The following is a 19,978-nucleotide window of genomic DNA, read 5'->3' as shown; positions in this document are numbered from 1 at the left end:
TTGAATATATTCAAGTACTATTTTGTGTTAGGTACAATGTCTGGGACTACAATGTTAATAAAATTGCACTCATGAAGTTTAACAAGTCAAAGAGATATTTAGAACATTTAAAAAATGCATATAACATTTGTGAACATTTTAAATATAAATGCATAGAACTTTGTGAACACAATGTTTTCAAATATCAGGAAAACAATACTATGTCTAGCTTCATAGGCTAAACATATAAAATATTTGGGATTTTTTTGAGGGCTACATAGTCTATCTGGATGATGTTTAAATTATTCCTCTATTTATAAGTTATATATTGTTCCCACCTAATGCAGCTTAACAAAACTGTTACTAATTATTTCAAAGTATGGGTCAACTTATCTGAATTTTCTTTGAATTCTTTAACCTTAAACATCATAGTCATGAGGTGTAGCTATTATTGTTAACTAGAGTCCTGGTGCACAAATTCGTGCATGGGCGGGGTCCCTAGACCTGGACGGCGATTGGGCCAATCAGGACCATGAGAGGTTGGCTGCCAGCTGATAGGGGCCAGACAGCCGAGGGGAAGGGCTGCAGGAGATTGGCTGGCTGGTGGAAGGGGGGAAGGAGTGAGGGAGGTTCCGATCGAGGTGATTGGGGCCTGCTGACCTGGGGGAGGGGCTGCAGGAGGTTGGCTGGCCCTGATCATGGCCATTAGGCTGGCTGGCCAAGGGGAGGAGCTGTGGGAGGTTAGGCAGCCGGGGGGGTGGGGGGAGACCATGAGAGGTTTGCTGGCCATGGGAGGTTGGTTCTGGGAGTGTACTGACCACCAGGGAGCAGTTTCTGCATTGAATATCTGCCCCCTGGTGGTCAGTGCATGTCATAGCGACTGGTTACTATTCATTCTGGTTGTTCCGGTTGTTTGGTCATTCGGTTGTCTGGTTGCTTAGGCTTTTATATATATAGATAGCAATAATAATAATAATGATTATATTTTTTATGTTTGACTCAAATCATTAACCCACCTAGAGTACATTTCTTTTCCACATTTGCCTGTTAAAAATTTTACAGTTTTCAAGACCCAGTACAAATGTGTCCAACTTGTTGAAACTTCCTCTAATTTCTCATTCTAGGAGTTATCTCTCACTCTTTTGAACACTTTTAGAATGTTTCTAAAGTTTATTTGATAGTGCTCATCTTATTATATATTGTATTTTTTTCTGATTTGTTTTCAAAGATTTCAAACCTACAGAAAATTAGAGTGGTATAATAATCACCAAATACCCTTCACCAAATTTGTTAATTATTTGTAGTTTGCTTTATTTGTCTCTATACATATTTTCTATTATTTTTGTGCTAAGTATCTGAAAGTAAATTAAAAGTGGCATGGCATTTCTCCCATAAATACAGCTGCATGTGTGGTATGGAATAAGAGGGTTCTCCTATATCATAGTTGGGGAACATTTTTTCTGCCAAGGGTCATTTGGATATTTATAACATCATTCGCCATACAAAATTATCAATTTAAAAATTAGCCTGCTATATTTGGTCAAGCATTTAATTAACTCACCCCTAATGACTTGGCAGGGCTGGACCAAATGATTTAGCAGGCCTTATATGGCCCTCGGGCCATACTTTCTCCACCCCTGTCCTATATAATCACAATGCCATTATCGTATGTACATTATATTAACTAAAATAAGATGTTTACTTAAAATTGACTAATTATAATAATAACTAGAGGCCTGGTGCATGAATTCGTGCACTGGTGGGGTCCCTTGGCCTGGCCTGCACCCTCTCGCAATCCAGACCCCTTGGGTGAGGTCAGATAGCCTGTTTTGGCCCAATCTCCACAGGCCCTCCAGACAGGAGGGAGTCTGATCTTATGTGTTGAGGGTCTGTCCCTGGTGGTCAGTGCCCATCATAGCAACTGGTCATTCAGTCATTCGATTGTTTGGTCACTTAGGCTTTTTTAAAAAATATATTTTATTGATTTTTTACAGAGAGGAAGAGAGAGGGGAAGAGAGTTAGAAACATCGATGAGAGAAAAGCATCAATCAGCTGCCTTCTGCACACCCCCTACTGGGGATGTGCCTGCAACCAAGATACATGCCCTTGACCAGAATCAAACCTGGGACTCTTCAGTCCCCAGGCCGACGGTCTATTCAGTTAGCCAAATCGGCTAGGGCTGGTCATTTAGGCATATATATATATATATATATATATATATATATATATATATATCCTTTAATCTGTCCTCCCCTCTTCCTCAGGATTTAATCTAGATTTATACACAGATTATATTAGCAGTGTTAGTTAGGAAGATGTTAATGCTGGTAATGTATTAGTGTCACAATTAGCAATATTTCCCCTGGAAGTGATTATTATTATTATTATTATTTTTTAGAGGCAGGTATTAGTCAAAGCATATGTATATGTTTTAGTGGGGCATTGATAGGAATGGGGTGATGGTTATTATAAGGTTGTGAATTTACATGTGTTTTGTTGTTGTTAATGGCTTGGAAACCTTTTAAAAGCAGTGGACACATTTAGATTGTGGAAGTTGAAATTCAAGGCATAATATAAACATAAAAATATTTCCACAGGAATATTTAAAGACATTATATCCTATAGGCTTAACTAGGCTGAAAATTAGCCTCAGGAATTAATTGTAAGGTTATAGGAGGTATAGAGGATCCTGAATGATTAGTATTTACAGGTATCTTAAGTTAATTCAGCTCCCTGATAGGAAAATACTAAGGCTCTGATATTGTATGAAATGAAGTTGTCATAATTATGAACCTAGATTCATGAGTCCATAATTTTCCTCTATGTTGATAGAAGCAGCTTCAACACCATTGAAAGAGAAAAGCCTCTCATGCCTCCATACCTCCTTTGTCTAGAAATCCTGTAAGGGCTCACACATGGATGCTTGCTTGCCTCAAGATTTTCCTCTGCTTATGTTCATTGCCTCTAGAGCACTAACTAAGGTCAAATCATAGCATGAAATATATTGCAATTCCATATCTGGAAGAGATAGTACATCTACCCAGAAATTGCATAATCTTCCCAGTATGTCCCTGGCAGGACCTGAGTGAACATACACGGGAGTTGATCTCGGAGGTATGTATGAGGTACTGTAGAATATATGGTAAGTACACGGCTGGTTAAGAGAGATGTCATTGACTCCTTTGTGATTCAGGAATTTATGTACTGACATGGACCTTATGCTGGTTCTGATATGCTATTGAGAATTCCAGTTAAAGCCTGATTGTTGGATGAGGACTTAAGGTAAAGACGATGGAGATGTAAGAACTGCCTTAGCAGTGAATCAAAGAAGGAGCTAGAAGGCTAAAAGTGTCATCCTGATATGCAAAGGTTGCAGGTTCAATCCCAGTCAAGGCACAAACAAGAAGCAAACAATGAATACATAAATAAGTGGAACAATAAATCTACGTTTCTCTCTTTCCATTTCTCTCTCTATATATACTCAAATCTCTCTACAAATATATATATATACTAGAGGCCCGGTGCAAAAAAGTTTGTGCACTCAGGGGGGAGGAGGGGTCCCTCAGCCTGGCCTGTGCCCTCCCGCAGTCTGGGACCCCTCGGGAGATAACGACCTGCTGGCTTAGGTCTGCTCCCGGGTGGCAGAGGGCAGGCCCAATCTCTAGGTGCTGCCCGTGGTCGGGCTCAGAGCAGGGCTGATTGGGGAGTTGGGGCACCGCCCCCTGTCATGCACAGAGTAGGGTGGATCTGGACGTTGCAATGCCACCCTCAGTCACGCTCAGGGTAGGGCCAATTGGGGGGTTGGGGCACCACCCCCGGTCACACTTAAGGCAGGGTCAATGGGGAGGTTGCAGCGCCACCCCCTGTCACACACAGAGCAGGGCCAATCAGGGGGGTTGGGGCTCCTTAGCCTGTCACACACAGGGCAGGGTTGATCGGGGGTTGGGTAGCTCCCCCCTGTCACTCACAGAGTAGGGCCGATAGGGGAGTTGGGGCACCGCCCCCTGTCAAACACAGAGCAGGGCAGATCGGGAGTTGGGGCGCCGCAACCTGTCACACTCAGGGCAGGGCCGATGGGGAGGTTATGGCTCTACCCTGTCACACACAGAGCAGGGCCCATGGGGGGCAGTTGGGGCACTGCCCTCTATCACCCACAGAGCAGGGCCGATCAGGGGGTTGGGGCGCCGCACCCTGTCACACACAGAGCCGCAGGGCAATGAGGGGGTTGGGGAGCTCCCCCCTATCAGGCACAGAGCAGGGCTGATCAGGGGGTTGGGGTGCCTTCCCCTGTCAAGAACAGAGCAGGGCGGATAGGGAGATTGTGGCCCTGCCCCCTGTCACACACAGAGCCACAGGGCGATCAGGGGGTTTGGGCTCTGCCCCCTGTCATGCTGATCCTTGTGCTGGGAAGCCTCTTGGCTCTGCTGATCCCGGTGCTGGGAGGCATATTACCCTTTTACTATATAGGATAGAGGCCTGGTGCACGGGTGGGGGTCGGCTGATTTGCCCTGAAGGGTGTCCTGGATCAGGGTAGGGGTCCCCACTGGGTTGCCTGGCCAGTCTGGGTGAGGGGCTGAGGGCTGTTTTCAGGCTGGGGGGTGACTGAAGCTCCCAACCACTCCTTTTTTTTTCTTTTTTCTTTTTATTCTTGGCCAGCTTTAGCTCTGAGGCTTGGCTCCAGCTCTTAGGCCTCGGCTGCTGAAAGCAGGTATCTGATTTGTTTGGGTTCTACAATCGAAACACTGTTTCAACTCCAGCTCTGAGATCCCGGCTGGCTGAAAGCAGGTTTCTGGGGTTTCGTTCAGCTTCTATATTTGTAACAATGTTCAAAATGCAAGCTCAGAGTCCGGCAGTGGCAGGCGGGGAACGTTGGAGTCCTCCGTCACTGAAGCAAGCAAGCCTCATGTTCGCTTCAAGCTGCCTGGCTGCCGGCCGCCATCCTGGCTGGCAGTTAATTTGCATATCACCCTGATTAGCCAATGGGAAGAGTAGCGGATGTATGGCTAATTACCATGTTTCTCTTTTATTAGATAGGATGTGCCTAAGTGACCATCACAACTGAACGGACAACTGAACAGGCTGTATGGGGTGACCAGGCCGGCAGTAGCTAGTGAGGGACAACCAAACGACAGAACAGCAGGCTGCGTGGGGCAACCAGACTGGCAGGGCGTTAGTGAGGGACGATCAAATGACTGAACAGCAGGCTGCGTGCAGCAACCAGGCTGGCAGGGGGTTAGTGAGGAACAACCAAATGACTGAGCAGCAGGCTACAAAGATAGCAGTGCCCACAACCATTAAGGAGGAAATATGCTAATTTACTGCCATGCCTTCAAAGATGGCAGTGCCCACAGCCACAAGATGGCCAGCAGTGGAGGGCAGTTGGGGGCAACCAGGCCTGCAGGGGAGGGTAGTTAGGGGTTACCAGGCCATCAGGGCAGGCCAGTTAAGGCTACCAGGCTGGCAGGGGAGGGCAGTTGGGGGCGATTGGGCCAGCAGGGAAGCAGTTAGGTGTTGATCAGACTGGCAGGGGAGTGGTTAGGGGGTGATCAGGTTGGCAGGGGAGTGGTTAGGGGGTGATCAAGTTGGCAGGCAGAAGCAGTTAGGGGTAATTAGGCAGGCAGGCAGGTGAGCGGTTGGGAACCAGCAGTCCCGGATTGTGAGAGGAATGTCCGACTGCCAGTTTAACAGGGATGGGGACTAAACCGGCAGTCAGACATCCCCCGAAAAGTCCAAGATTGGAGAGGGTGCAGGCTGAGCTGAGGGAACCCCCACCCCCACCCCCAGTGCACAAATTTCATGCACTGGGCCTCTAGTTTAAAATATAAATAAAAGAATTAAAGTTCTGTCCACTGAGAAGGTTGCCTTCAGGAATTCCTAGAGAGGAGCTATAATACTGCAGCTGTCCACTTTGAGTGGTGCCTTCATAACATGCAGAATCACTTATAAATCAGGCCCATCTTCTCTTCCTTTGTCAACTGCTCACAAGGAACACTCCATGAAGCCATACATGCATGCTGAGAGAGAGAAGGCAGTGTAGCAGGAATGGGAACCATGGGCATTTAGGCCACTTTTTCATGTGATTACTTACTCTTCAGGGTCTGTCCAAGTGTCAAGTAATACTCCCTCCACGTTCTGCGTGGAGTAGGGTTCGGTATCTGAAAGAGGAGCCACACAACAAATGAGAGGAAAAGACACGAGATAATTTGGAATATTGGGGGACCAGGCAGGCAAGTCCAACTCAAGGGGAAGGACTTCCTCCCGTGCACAGGCCTCACCATGCTTTTATTGATCTGGGATGCACCCATAGCATAGCACTTAGGCAGGTGACCCCCTGCAACAGGCAGACTAGCCCATCAGCAAGGATTTACATAATAATAAATGGGGGAGTAGTTTCAGCCACCACTGTCTGGACAAACAGAGGTGACGCCTAGCTCCAACTTTCGCTAGGGCTTCAAAGGCACCCAGCCTTTGGGGGTTCTCTATCTATGTTTATCAGATAGTGAAGGCAATAAACAGTTTCCCACATCCAAGCCCAATTATATACATATTACTTCCATTTTATGATAGAATATTTCTGTGATTGCCCAACTTTATGGCTTGGTAGGTTAGATAACACCATGTTCATGATAGACAGCTTAGGTTACATGGTAACTAGGTGCCTCATTGCTTAACTTTCAGTGTCTACTAAGGCCCAACATCAGGCCAAGAGCTGTTTCTCAACAGGAAACTACTTTTCTGTGGATAAAGTCAGGCCTTGCTCCAAACTCCTAAAGGCCTGTATTGTAATTTATCTATAGGGGCTTCCAAAGGTTCCAAACCATATCCTTATCTGCCACTGATCCTTTAGGCACTATTGGATATTCTGGATCATATGGCCCAGCAGTCTTTCTCTTATTCTGAGCCTATTTATGCCATTCCTCCCAATTCATACATTGAAGTCCTAATCCACAATGTGCTGAAATTTAATTTCTGTTGTTTATGGTATCTTATTTGCAAACTGAACTGACTAAGGCAGGGACCCACTCAAAATAGCAGCTTTTTGGGTCATTCAGTAAAGGGGCCAGAGTGAAGAATACTAGTATGTTGTTTCCAAAATCCAAAAATACCAACTGGGTATTGTGCCTCTTTCTTAGTTGCAGAGGGGGCCATATGCAACAACTGATCCTTTACCCTAGTAGGGGTATCTCAACACCTGGAAAACATTAGTCATGACACTTCCCTACCCTAAACATCAACCGTCACCTGTAAAATGTATGCCTGATTTATTGCATTTATTTTATTCTGGCACATTGAGGTGTCTCTATGTAAATAACTCAAGACTTTTCTCCAAATTCCTAGCTAATACTTAAATTAAACAATTGTTTATTCTCTACTCCTCAGCTCGTATGATTCAATTTTCCTTCTTATAAATATAGTGACATCAAAAGGAACAATATCAGTTACTATCACGCTTATGTATGTCAGGTATACATAAATTGCAACACCTCCCATTCTACCAAGGAAGTCAATTATTACTGAGAACATTGTCTAAAAATCTTATATGGAGTGCCTTATTGGTGCACAGTGGCAGCAGATCTGGGTGGTAAAATAAACTTAAGAATTTAAGTGTTATCCAAAACCCAGAAAGGTCTAAAAGAGCAACATTTTGCTCTTCTTATATGTTTTCCTGTGTGTGTGTGATTTCCCTAACACATCTTTAGGATAAGAAAGAGGATTGACTTTTTGGTAATAAAGTAGAAACTCTAAAGCTGAACTTCCTGCCTGAGTTTAAAAATCTGGTTTCTTATTTACTACCTCTATAACGCTGGGCAAGTTATAAATATCATTACGCCTCAATTTGCTTTTCAGTAAAAAGGGTCATCATTAGGTATCAAAACTGTTGTTATGGGGATTAAGTAAGATGCTGTTGGAAACTTAGAATAGTGCCTGTCACAAACTAACACCTCAGTAGATATGAGCTCTTCATTATTATTATTAGTGCAAAGGGAAGGTGTACCTTTTTTCTTGAGCATTTAAAATTGCCTGTGAATGCATAATTCACAAAGCTGAATCTTTGAAACATGATATTCTATACTTGCTTTTGAAGAGGTTTTGAGAATCAGATGAGACAATATAAGAAAGGGCATTGTGAACTGCTGTATTATATATGCTTTTATTGTATTATTATCATTATCACACAAGAATATAGATAGAATGGCTTAACATTTCTTAGGCAGTGCATTTTTTACTTCTTGAATGCCTTGGGCATTCATTTGAGACTGATCTCTCCTCATAAAAGTCTTTAGGAGAAAGGGAAAAATGCAGTGCAAGTGTTCTTGATCACTTGGGTTCTCAGAGAGCTCTCCAAGGAATGTGGAGATAAAAACTGAAACTTTCATAGGTTCTGCTGTACCCTTGTTCTACTTCTACTATAAAATGCCTACATGTATATCTTAAATATTAGCTTAAATGTATGCAGTGAGTAATAATTCAAGCTTTTGATACTTTCATGCCAAATATTCATGAGGCATGTATTTTGGAAGACAGGGATGCACAGCTTAACTCTCAGCCATGTTTTCAGGATTGTTGACTGGGAGTTAAAAGGTTTTGTTTTGGACACATTGATGTTTGATAAATCATTTATCATATTGGGTTACTCAGCTGAATTAATAACATTAAAATCATAATTAAAATGGTTGCTGAAATTGAAATACTTTAAAACATTTCATTGTAAACACTTTCTGTTAACAAGCTGCTAAATATTAAGCAAATAAGACACCTGTTTTCTTATGTAAAAAAAGAGTAATAAATAGTTGTTAATTTATGACGTTTACACAAAATTATGATTTTCACCAAAATTAAGACAAACAGAAGAGAAATATCTTTCATTGTTTAAAGCTAAATAACTTTTTGTAAAATATTTGTTTTTTAATTATTCAGTGATACCCAAAGTATTATTTTATCTTTTTAGCATTGTGAAAGCATCTGTCTCCTCCTCATGTCCATACACGTATCCAGTTATTTGCAAGAATCATCAGTGATGATCCATTATAAGATCAGCCCATACTGTTCTTAAAAGGGTGAGAGAAAATGTACCCATAGAACTAAAATGATTTAATATTAAGGTTCTGCTTTAAATTTGATCTACATATTTCTTCCAACTATCCTGTAATTTCGTTTCCTGTCAAATATCTGCTCCCCTTACCAAATGAAATACCTTCTATCTTTGCTAAATCTCCTGTATATGTTTGGCGGTGGGTGGGGAAATGACATATACTATGCTCATTTCATCTTATTTGGTTCTTTAGTTATTTTATTTTGAAAAAGGTAAATGCATATTTAGCTTCTGATCCTTCCTTCCCTGGCTTCTATGGAAATAGCTGCAAGTTCTGGCAGCTGATGAACACAGGCTCCAACCCCAGTTCTGCAACTTACAAGCTGTGTGCCATTTGGCAAGTCCTTTAAAATGTCTGGACCTTAATTTATACCTTTATTAAGTGATTATACCAACTTGAAAATGCCCAGAATTGCTGTGAGGACTGCATTGGATACTGTACATTAATCTGAGTACAGTACTTTCCCCTTACCCACAGGGGTACATGCCGAGATCCCCAGTGGATGCCTAAAACCATGGAGAGTGCTGAACCCAACATAGATACTGTGTGTTTTTTTTTTTTCCTGTAAGTACATACCTGTGATAAAGATGAATATATAAATTAGGCAATTTCACAGATAGAAGCTGGATTCTTACTGTAGAACTTAGCAACCTCAGCATACTAGTTTTTTTTTTTCTTTTCTTATTAAGTAAAGAAGTTTCAGCTAAACACACACACACACACACACACACTTTACAGCTTCTGTTTGGCATATCTGAACTGCCAGCACCACTACTTTTGAACTCTTTAAAGCCATTATTAAAATGAGGGCTCTTTTTTTAAAAAAGTATTTATTGATGAAAATATTACATATGTCCACCTTTTTCCCCATTGACCCCCCTCCAGCCTGCCCCATGCTCCCCACCAGGCCTTCATCACCCTATTGTCTATTTCCATGGGTTATGCATATATGTATATGCATAGTAGTATATGCAAAGTCTTAGGTTGATTACCTCCCACCCTCCCACCCTCCGCTGCCTTCCCTCGGAGATTCCCCACTCTGTTCCATGCTTCCATGTCTCTGGATTCACTCACTTCATCAGTTTATTTTATTAATTAGATTCCACATATGAGTGAGATCATATGATACTTGCCTTTCTCTGACTGATTTATTTAACTTAGCATGATACTCTTTAGGTCCCTGCATACTGTCTCAAAGAGTAAGGGATAAAATGATGGTTCTTGAACACAAGTGCTGTGATACCATGACAGTTTGATAACTGAGGTGGCTACTAAATGACTAATGGGAGAGGAGTATGTACAGCATCGAGACACTGGAAAAAATGATGATTTAAGTCTGGGCAGGACAGAGCCAGTCAGCACAAGATTTTATCATGCTACTCAGCACAGCACATAATTGAAAACTTATGAATTGTTAATTTCTAGAATTCCCAGTTAATATTTTTGGATTATGGTTAACCATGGGTAACTAAAACCAAGGAAAGGGAAATTGCAACTAAGGAGGGAGTATGCATACGCTAGAGCAGTGGTTCTCAACCTTCCTAATGCCACGACCCTTTAATACAGTTCCTTATGTTGTGGTGACCCCAACCATAAAATTATTTTCATTGCTACTTTATAACTGTACTTTTACAACTGTTATGAATTATAATGTAAATATCTGATATGCAGGATGTATTTTCATTGTTACAAATTGAACATAATTAAAGCATAGTGATTAATCACAAAAACAATATGTAATTATATATGTGTTTTCTGATGGTCTTAGGCGACCCCTGTGAAAGGGTCATTCGACCCCCAAAGGGGTTGTGACCCACAGGTTGAGAACCTCTGCCCTAGAGGATACTTCACAAATAGTAAGACAAAAGGAGGAAGGTACCTTTTCTTCAAGTCCAGAATTTTTTGGTAAATTCTCTTAAATAATATAATTCACCTTCCTGAATTGTCAACTGGGTGCAATAAAATGTTTTAAAAGTTCTCCAAGGAGCCAAAGGTATCTCCAGGTACCACAAAAGTGTGTGGATATGTGGAAAGAATAAGTGGAATAATAGGTTATTCTAATTTTAGCTAGAATAGCTCTACTTTTATTTATTAGGCTCTAGTGTTAGTGTTCTTTTTAAAAGATAATTATAGGGCTAAAATATTTCAGAAAGGCACTATTGGAAAGACAAGAAAATGTTATACTATGAGTTGAAAATCTTGGTTTCCTGCTCCACACCTACTTTGTGACTTCTAAGCCAGATTACCCCTGATGAAACAATTTTTAAATCTTTAAACACTCAGGTATACCTCACATATATTTACATGCAAACTTTCATATAATAATTAGCTTAATAACACGGAAATATTTGGGGCAATGACATAAACTTTAAGCACCACTTTATAGTATTATTTTTGAAAATGTTTGTATATATGCACAGAGTGGGATAAAAGTAGGTTTATAGTTGTTTGTATGGAAAATAATACATAATTAATAATAATTCAAAAATAAACTCTGTTTCACATACAACTGTAAAGGTACTTTTACCCTACCCTGTATAGGACTTAAAATTTGACTGGTGAGCTACCTAATATTTCTAATATGTGATTACTCATTGAAGCGTATTTGCAGACAAACAGAAATGTCAATACATACATATTTTTTGCATAGGAATACTTACCTCACATATAAACTGAAAAATGCATATAGAGGATGATTATTGTAATGAAAGGTAATATAGTGAGACAATTTGATAAAGTAATACGTCATATATGTTGTTTTAATTAAAAAATGTTACGTACTTACATGTTCACATGATACTAGCATTCTTAAATAAACTTTATTGACTATATATAAAAATTTAAAAAGTTAAAAAATTATGAATATACATAAAAATAAATTAAATCATTTGGATACTAAAAATATCCAGTTGCCCCTTATACATTTTACATGAACCTTGAAAGGGTGTGAAATTTGAAACACTCTGTAATGTACTCAGTTTTAAAATCCTTCTTTAAATCACTTTATGTCAATTTTAAACTAAAATTAATTTAAAACTGTAGGAAGATATAAAGTTACCATAGTAACTCAAACTTTAAAACTGAAATCTTTTGCAAGCAAGACTTTTATTTCTATAGAAAAAAAAGAAAACATTTTCTAAAGTTAAATGATACTTATTTCATTACCACTAATTCTCATAGTAGGAAATAGGTGGAAATAGAAGTGCCTAATCTTTTGTTCATTGTATGCCACGATTTCAACTGATGGCAAATGAGTGACACCCTGTCCTACCAAAACAACTAACCTTGGATGATGCCTGGATAAAAGGTTTTAGCTTCAAATTGATTCTTCTAATTTAGAGTTCGCTAAATATGTGAATGTGCCATGCTTGATCTTTAAAGGGAAGGAAAACAAATTGTGTTGGGTGCCACCAATACAAAATCCTTCAATGAATTCTTAATTTCTTCATGTGTCTGTGCCTATTCCTGAAAATGACTCATCCTCTTACTTTTTCTTCTTGTCCTCATCTTCCTTCTTTTTCTTAACAGTGTAAGACACTTCAAGTCTCTAAGCAATCACATTTCCTATAGCTGTAGTTATCTGCCACTCCTATGGGCATAATACTAGTAGTAATATTAGTAGTCAGCACTAATATTAATTTGAAATGACACATGTTTAGAGTGTTTCCTTCTGACTTCCTTTTTTCCCCTCTAACAACTTCTTCTATCAAGGATGGATCTTACTTAGCAAAGTTAATCAAGTGTTGCAATGATCTCTCTCTGTTAGCGGTGACTATCAATTACCATTTAGTTGGTACTTTAAGATCTCTCAAAATGTCTTTTAGAGAAAACTTTCTGGACTTTTGAAAGTATATTCAGGCACCACCCATGAGACTTGAAGGTATCCATGTCTAAACCCTTTATTATAAAGACACAAATAATGATTAGTGTTTATAAAATGTTTGTTTTGTTTTGGTGTTTGCAAACTGCTTTATCAATTATCTCACTCACCCCCTCAAAACCACATTTTATTTGAAGAAAGCATCTCAGAAATTTGTTCAAAACCATTAGAATTGTTTCAGTGGAAAAAAAAAATCTTTGTAACTTCACAAACTCTCTTGGTGCCTTACAGGTAAGCATGATGTACTGATAGCCCTGGTCCTGAAGTCCTCATGTTCTGGAAGAGAGCAGTAGGGATTCATTACATATTCTGAGTGCTGTTGCAACTGAAACATTCCTATGAAAGCTCATTTTTCTTTGCTTATATTTTCTCTAAAAAAGACACATGACATTTTTCTCTCCAAAAGGTCTCAGTATAGTAGATATCCAAGGTAAATCCACAGAGTATAGCATAGTAAATGGATAGCTAGATAACTATTGGTATATATAAATTATTATTTATGTACATTTTTAATTGAGAAATGTATGATTATGTAAGAATTAAAATGCCAAACAAGAAATAACAGGGGAATTAGAAATAATTGGATAAGTGAAAATCAATATAATATATACAAAAAGTGAGAAATTGCTAAAATAGTGATTAGAGGGGTGTTTATACCTGCAAACATTTATATTAAAAAATGAGAAATACCTCAAATTATCATCATCCTCTTAGACTGAAGAGACTGGTAAAAGAAGAACAAATTGAAAGTAAAGCATATAGAAGGGAGGGCATAATAAAGATAAGAAAGGAGTTAAATAAAATAAATAATTAACCGTAGTCAGTGTTCTCAATGGTTAGAGCATAGGTCCATGGACTGAAGGGTCACAGGTTCAATTCCTGTCAAGGGCACATACCTCAGTTGCAAACTTGATCCCCAGCCTCTGAGTCAGGGGGTGTGTGGGAAACAACCAATTGATGTGTCTTTCTCATGTCAATGTTTCTCTATCTTTCCCCCTTTTTTCCACTCTCTCTAGAAATCAATGGAAAAATATCCTTGGGTAAAGTTTAACAATAACAACAAAAAAGAATAACCTAACATAGTAATTATTTAAAGCAATAGAAAAATCAACTAAACCAACCATCGTGTTTTAAAAAGATCAAACAATTTGACAAAAATTTAGCTTGATTCACCAATAAAAATAAAAGAGTATACTAGATTATTGTAATCATGAATGGAAGAGGTGACACTATTACAAATATTACAGTAACTTTAAAAAATATAACAGGGCGAAAGTGCGCGCGAGAGCCTTCGGGAGCGCACACTCTCTGGGCTGCCAGGAGGGCCGGGCATGTGCTGCAGGCGTTTTGACAGGAAGCACAGGGTGGGTCAGACAATGATAATGTCCATCAACTGAGCCAATAAAGCTGCACTGGTCTTAAATCGCAAAAAAAAAAAAAAAAATTATAACAGAATAACATGAACAGTTAAATGACAAAAAGTCAGCGTGACTGGGGAGGCTGAGCCACTGGGCCCTATAGGGCCCCTACCACACAAGGCCACTCTATCAACTCAAGAAGATTTAGCAGCTACCCAATATATAGAAACAAACACAGGGAAGCAGCCAAAATGTGGAGACAAAGAAACAAGTCACAAATGAAAGAAATGGATGAAAGCAAAATACTGGATATAGAGTTCAAAACCACAGTTATAAAGCTACTCAAGAATCTTTTAGAAACCTCCAAGAAATTTAGTGAGACCCTCAAGGATATGAAAAAGGACCAATCAGAAATTAAGCATACACTGACTGAAATAAAGAATAATATACAGAGATCCAACAGCAGACTAGAGGATCCCAAGAATCAAGTCAACGATTTGAAATACGAAGAAGCAAAAAACACCCAACCAGAAAAGAAAAAAGTAAAAAGAATCCAAAAATATGAAGATAGTGTAAGGAGCCTCTGGGACAACTTCAAACGTCCCAACATCTGAATTATGGGGGTGCCAGCAGAAGAGAGAGCAGGACATTGAAAATCCATTTGAAGAAATAATGACAGAAAACTTCCCCTACCTGGTGAAAGAAATAGACTTACAAGTCCAGGAAGCACAGTGAACCCCAAAGAAGAGGAATCCAAAGAGGACCACACCAAGACACATCATAATTAAAATGCCAAGGGCAAAAGACAAAGAGAGAATATTAAAAGCAGCAAGAGAAAAACAGTTAGTTACCGACAAAGAAGTACCCAAAGAACTTCCAGCTGATTTCTCAACAGAAACTATGCAGGCCAGAGGGAGTGGCAAGAAATATTCAAAGTGATGAATGCCAAGAACCTATAACCAAGATTACTCTACCCAGCAAAGCTATCATTTAGAATTGAAGGTCAGATAAAGAGCTTCACAGACAAGAAAAAGCTAAAGGAGTTCATCACCACAAAACCAGTATTATATGAAATGCTGAAGAGTATTCTCTAAGAAGAGGAAGAAGAAGAAAAAGGTAAAGATAAAAATTATGAACAACAAAGTGACAACAAATACATAGCTATCAAAAAGTGAACCTAAAAATAAAATGAATAAAAAACCTGAAGAACAGAACAGACTGATGAATGTAATAGAATCAGGGGCATGGAAAGGGAGCAGACTGACAATTCTTGGGGGGAAGGGCTTGTGAGGATGCAGGAAGATACTGGACAAAATACTTATTCCTATGGATGAGGTCATTTGGGGGGGGGGGGGCCTTGAGTGGAGTGCGAACTGGGTGGAGGGGAGCTATGGCGGGGGGTGGGGGAGAGGAACATCTGTAATAATCTGAACAATAAAGATTTAAAAAAATTAAAAAGCTGCTGTATATATTTTAAACTATTAGCACTGATGTACCCATGGTGTCAATTACATTTTCTCCCCTCCCCCCCGCCCTTTCTCTCTTGAAATCCACTTTCTACATTTTTTTTACTTTCGCAAAGAGATTATTGCTCAATTTCAGTTTCTTTAGAGGATGTATTTTTGTTTGTTTGTTGTTTTTTTAGTGGAGTCTTTGTTGAAAAATCTCATGATACTTTAAATACAGCCATGGAATTAGAGCAAGTAGATGACTGCCATATATGTCAATCTTCAATTAAACCTCAACTGTAAGTTTCATTTTGTATTCTCAACCACAGTTGGCCCAAACCTCTGTGAGAACAAATTCTCTCTTAAATTCTGCATGGTAGATTTTATCCCTCCTTACTTAAGCCCTTCACATATGCATCAGAAAGTATTTTTGGTTTAAAAAACCAAGTATTTTTTAAACACTTTTCTGCCTTATGGAATTCCTACAGAAAACGGGAGCCTTCCTTTCATCTATCAGTATTTTTGCATCATTTTTAAGTCTTCAAAAATGTATTATAATCTTTCCTCCATTGATATCCCTCATTGTATCTTTTTTATTTGTATGAGTTTAAACATTACTGAACTTTCAAAAGTGAATTTGGGATTTTGGGAAATCATGGAAACCACTATGTTTGACCTTTCCATAATAATTTACAGATTTATTGATATTTTTCATTATAAAAGAGGTGAACTATTATGATGATGTAATCAAATATTTTTTGAAATGGTTACTTTATGAGACTGAGTATTCTTATATTATTCTGACTAAAATATGAATTGTCTTAGTGTATAGCTGATAGTTTTTCTTACAAGAAATAAATTAAGTTGGGGTAGAGAATTGCATTTAAGCTCATTTTTAGATAATAATCAATTGATATAACTAAACCAGATATTTAGAAACATCTATAAAGAAAAATTGGCATGACATGGCCTTCATAAGCACCTTAAAAGTGATATTGTAACAAGAAAATTATCATACTCAGGTTAACCTTTATTTTCATAATCACAATTGCCTATAAGTAAAGCATTTCAAAGGAGATGAACCAAGTATTTTTTAAACACTTTTCTGCCTTATGGAATTCCTACAGAAAACGGGAGCCTTTAAGACAGAACAATGAAGACACTGTCAATTGTGCAAAAGAAGAGGATCGGTGTCTAGTATGTGAAGGTTAGTTAGCATCATAAATGTGCTCAATAAATACTAAATAACAAAGATTTTTACTAACAGAATCAGCAGTTAGACCAGATTTTCTCCTGAGAAATGTTCAGAATTATTCTGTCCAGCATAGGCCTCCAAGCCATCTGGGACTTGGTTACTGGTAACAAAATCTTTTGAGGAGCCTCTAGCAAATTCCACAATGAAATATAAATGAATCTGAAAGGTAGCCTATCATTTACTTTGAAATGAATGCACATTTTACATATAGTAGGCATTCATGCTTTTGTATCATATCTGGTGGCACCTTATAAAACTATATTACTAATAAACAAAATAATTACTTTGACCCCTCAGTCTGTAGTGTTGGTATTATAACATTAAAAAAGGCTTTGTGTGTAGAAGGAGTAATTGTATATTTGCTAGAAATCTGAAAATTGTGATACAATTGATATACTATAATTCACTATCAAACAATATATTAATTTTTATAAGAAAATTGAAGCTATAGGAACACTCAAGAGTTTTGTTTTGTTTTAAAACTAAACACCCATTTAATTTTATTGAACTGAGATTTTTTCCAATTTTATATATCATAGACTCCCTTATAGAAACCCCTATAATGGGATCTCACATATCACACTATGAGCAACAATAAAGAAATGAGGCCCCCTTTTAAATAATGCATTTCTGTATTGTAAAATATATATATAAAATTTTCTATTAGTAACATTTAGTAAATTCACAGTATTGTTCAAGCATTACCATTATCTAGTTCTAGAACATTTCATTCCAAAAGGAAACCTCCTCCCCATTAAGCAGTCATTCCCCATTCCTTCCTCCAGGGGAAACTACTAATATGTCTCTCTATGGACTTGCCTATTCTGGGTATTTCATACAAATGGAGTTATGCAACATGTGGTTTTTGTTGTTCTGTTTTTAAATAAATATTGCCTCAGTTCAAGTCCTCTGAGTGGCAGAAACCAAGATTAGATTAGAAGTGCAGTGCAATAAGTTCATCAGAGGGAACTCCCTCCAGGGGCAGGGAGCAGGGACAGGAGACAAGGAGAGCCAACCACCTGAGATGCAATTCTGAACATTGTGCAGAAGAGAAGGAACAAAGGAGGGATGCAGAGACAAGAGTCCAGACCACAGTACAGTTAGTAGAAAAGTTTAGTTAGGCTTCTGGGGAGCCCTTAAACCAAAGTTACACACCAGAAGTGTCCTGCTTCTGGATGGGTTGTCCTACCTTATCACTTCTTAATAATGTCAATTGAAAAGGAGCACCAATGGATATAGTTAATATTTCATGAAAGCTGAAAAACATTCTGGTTAAATTACTTCCCTGTATTTATCCTAAATATTTAAATATGATTGACTTACAACTTTGATTTTGACCACAAAAAAAGCAATATAGAAAATTTCTCTCCAAATCTACCCTTTCCACAACCAGGAATAACATGTCTGCCTTGTATTTATATTAATTGAAACTAAAAGGATAAGCAATGTATCTTTTACATCAGATCTCACTATTATTTTCCTTTCTTAATATATGATAAATTATAAAATCATGAGGAAGGTGAATATTTCAATCAAAATATCTCTATCAACAAAAGGGTTAGGCTAAGGTAATGGCACTTGCTGAGGATATCATATTTTCTTCAAAAATAAGAAACCTGTAGGTGTACTCCTTAAAATTTGTGCTTCAACATTTTATTGTCTAAAATATTCAGAAGATATAATTTTTCTTTGTGTTTAAAACTGTCACAACCTTTTATAAACAGAATGAGGGGATAGCTACTATTCATTCTATAATAAAAAGTACACCACCTGAATGTGTGCTGCCATGTGGCTTTCTATACATTTTGGTATTTGACAACATTAAGTAAATTATTATTTTTCTGTTACTGATATTGTTGTTTGTTTGCCCTAAAAATGCAGTCTTGCATTAGCACCTTTTCTCTTATATTTAATCATTTCTAAAATGCACATTTATTCACACTTTAATATATGTAAAATCAGAATGTATTTTGATTGGATGATATCTTGAATTTAACAAAATAAAATAATATTTTTGTGAAGAAAACAGTAAAGAGATTTTCTTAGAATAAGAGACACTTTTCTTTTTTCATACTAATTCTGTTTTCTAAGATCCCAGTAAAGAATTAACCACGTAGATAGCTCCTCAGGTGAATTTAGCATCATTTCTTAAGGTATCACAAATGTTATTTTACTTTAGGTTCCTTCATATTTTTCCCAATAGGGTAGGTAAGGTCCAAGCTTCTAAAGTACTTTCAGTCCTTTAACTGCAAAATATTTGAAAATGTAATACTTTAAAGAATATATATTTTCCAAAAGGAAAAAAAATCAATTATACTCTATTTTTCTTTTAACAAAAATTGACCATGTGTAATAAACATTGTCATTTTAAATATCATTATCCTGTATGATCATAAAAATATTATTTTAAAATTTTATCTTTATAAAATTCTGCCTTATACATACTAAAACCATTTTGTATTGGGACTAATTTTTTCAAAGTCATTTTGACTGAATTTGACTCAATTTGACTATCAGATCTATCAAGTAAGTGCCATAAATGGGACTGAAAGTGAGTGGGTTTGACATACATATCAAATCTCCATAATGGGAAGCGGAATGTGCGCTGTCTGCTCTAAGAGAAGCTTCTCCATCAAATGTGTCCTTACCTAACTCGCACCCTCCAACTTCAATGCTTGGCTGGACTTTTTTTTAAAGAAGTCACTAAAATTTTGAAAACTATGAAGGCTCATGTTTCCATTACATGGTATTTTATGTAACTAATGACAAAATCTGAAGATGATGTATTGTCAGTGATACAAATATTAAAAATTTATTAAATCAAGTTATCTTCATTCTGTTACTCATAAAAGACACCAAAAAGCACCTAGAGCCCTAACTGGTTTGGCTCAGTGGATAGAGTATCGGCCTGCGGACTGAAGGGTCCCAGGTTCCATTCAGGTCAAAGGCATGTACCTTGGTTA

General features: G+C 38.0%; 1 pseudogene; it reads left to right on the top strand.

The window, feature by feature from the left end:
* LOC118675666 overlaps window positions 1-19,978 on the top strand; it is a 132,081-nt pseudogene that overhangs the window by 101,981 nt on the left and 10,122 nt on the right.

This window comes from Myotis myotis, unplaced genomic scaffold (genome assembly GCF_014108235.1).
Source record: "Myotis myotis isolate mMyoMyo1 unplaced genomic scaffold, mMyoMyo1.p scaffold_m19_p_2, whole genome shotgun sequence".
NCBI lineage: Eukaryota > Metazoa > Chordata > Mammalia > Chiroptera > Vespertilionidae > Myotis > Myotis myotis.
Note: the sequence above shows the minus strand (reverse complement) of the source record. Positions and strands in the feature narration are given on the sequence as shown.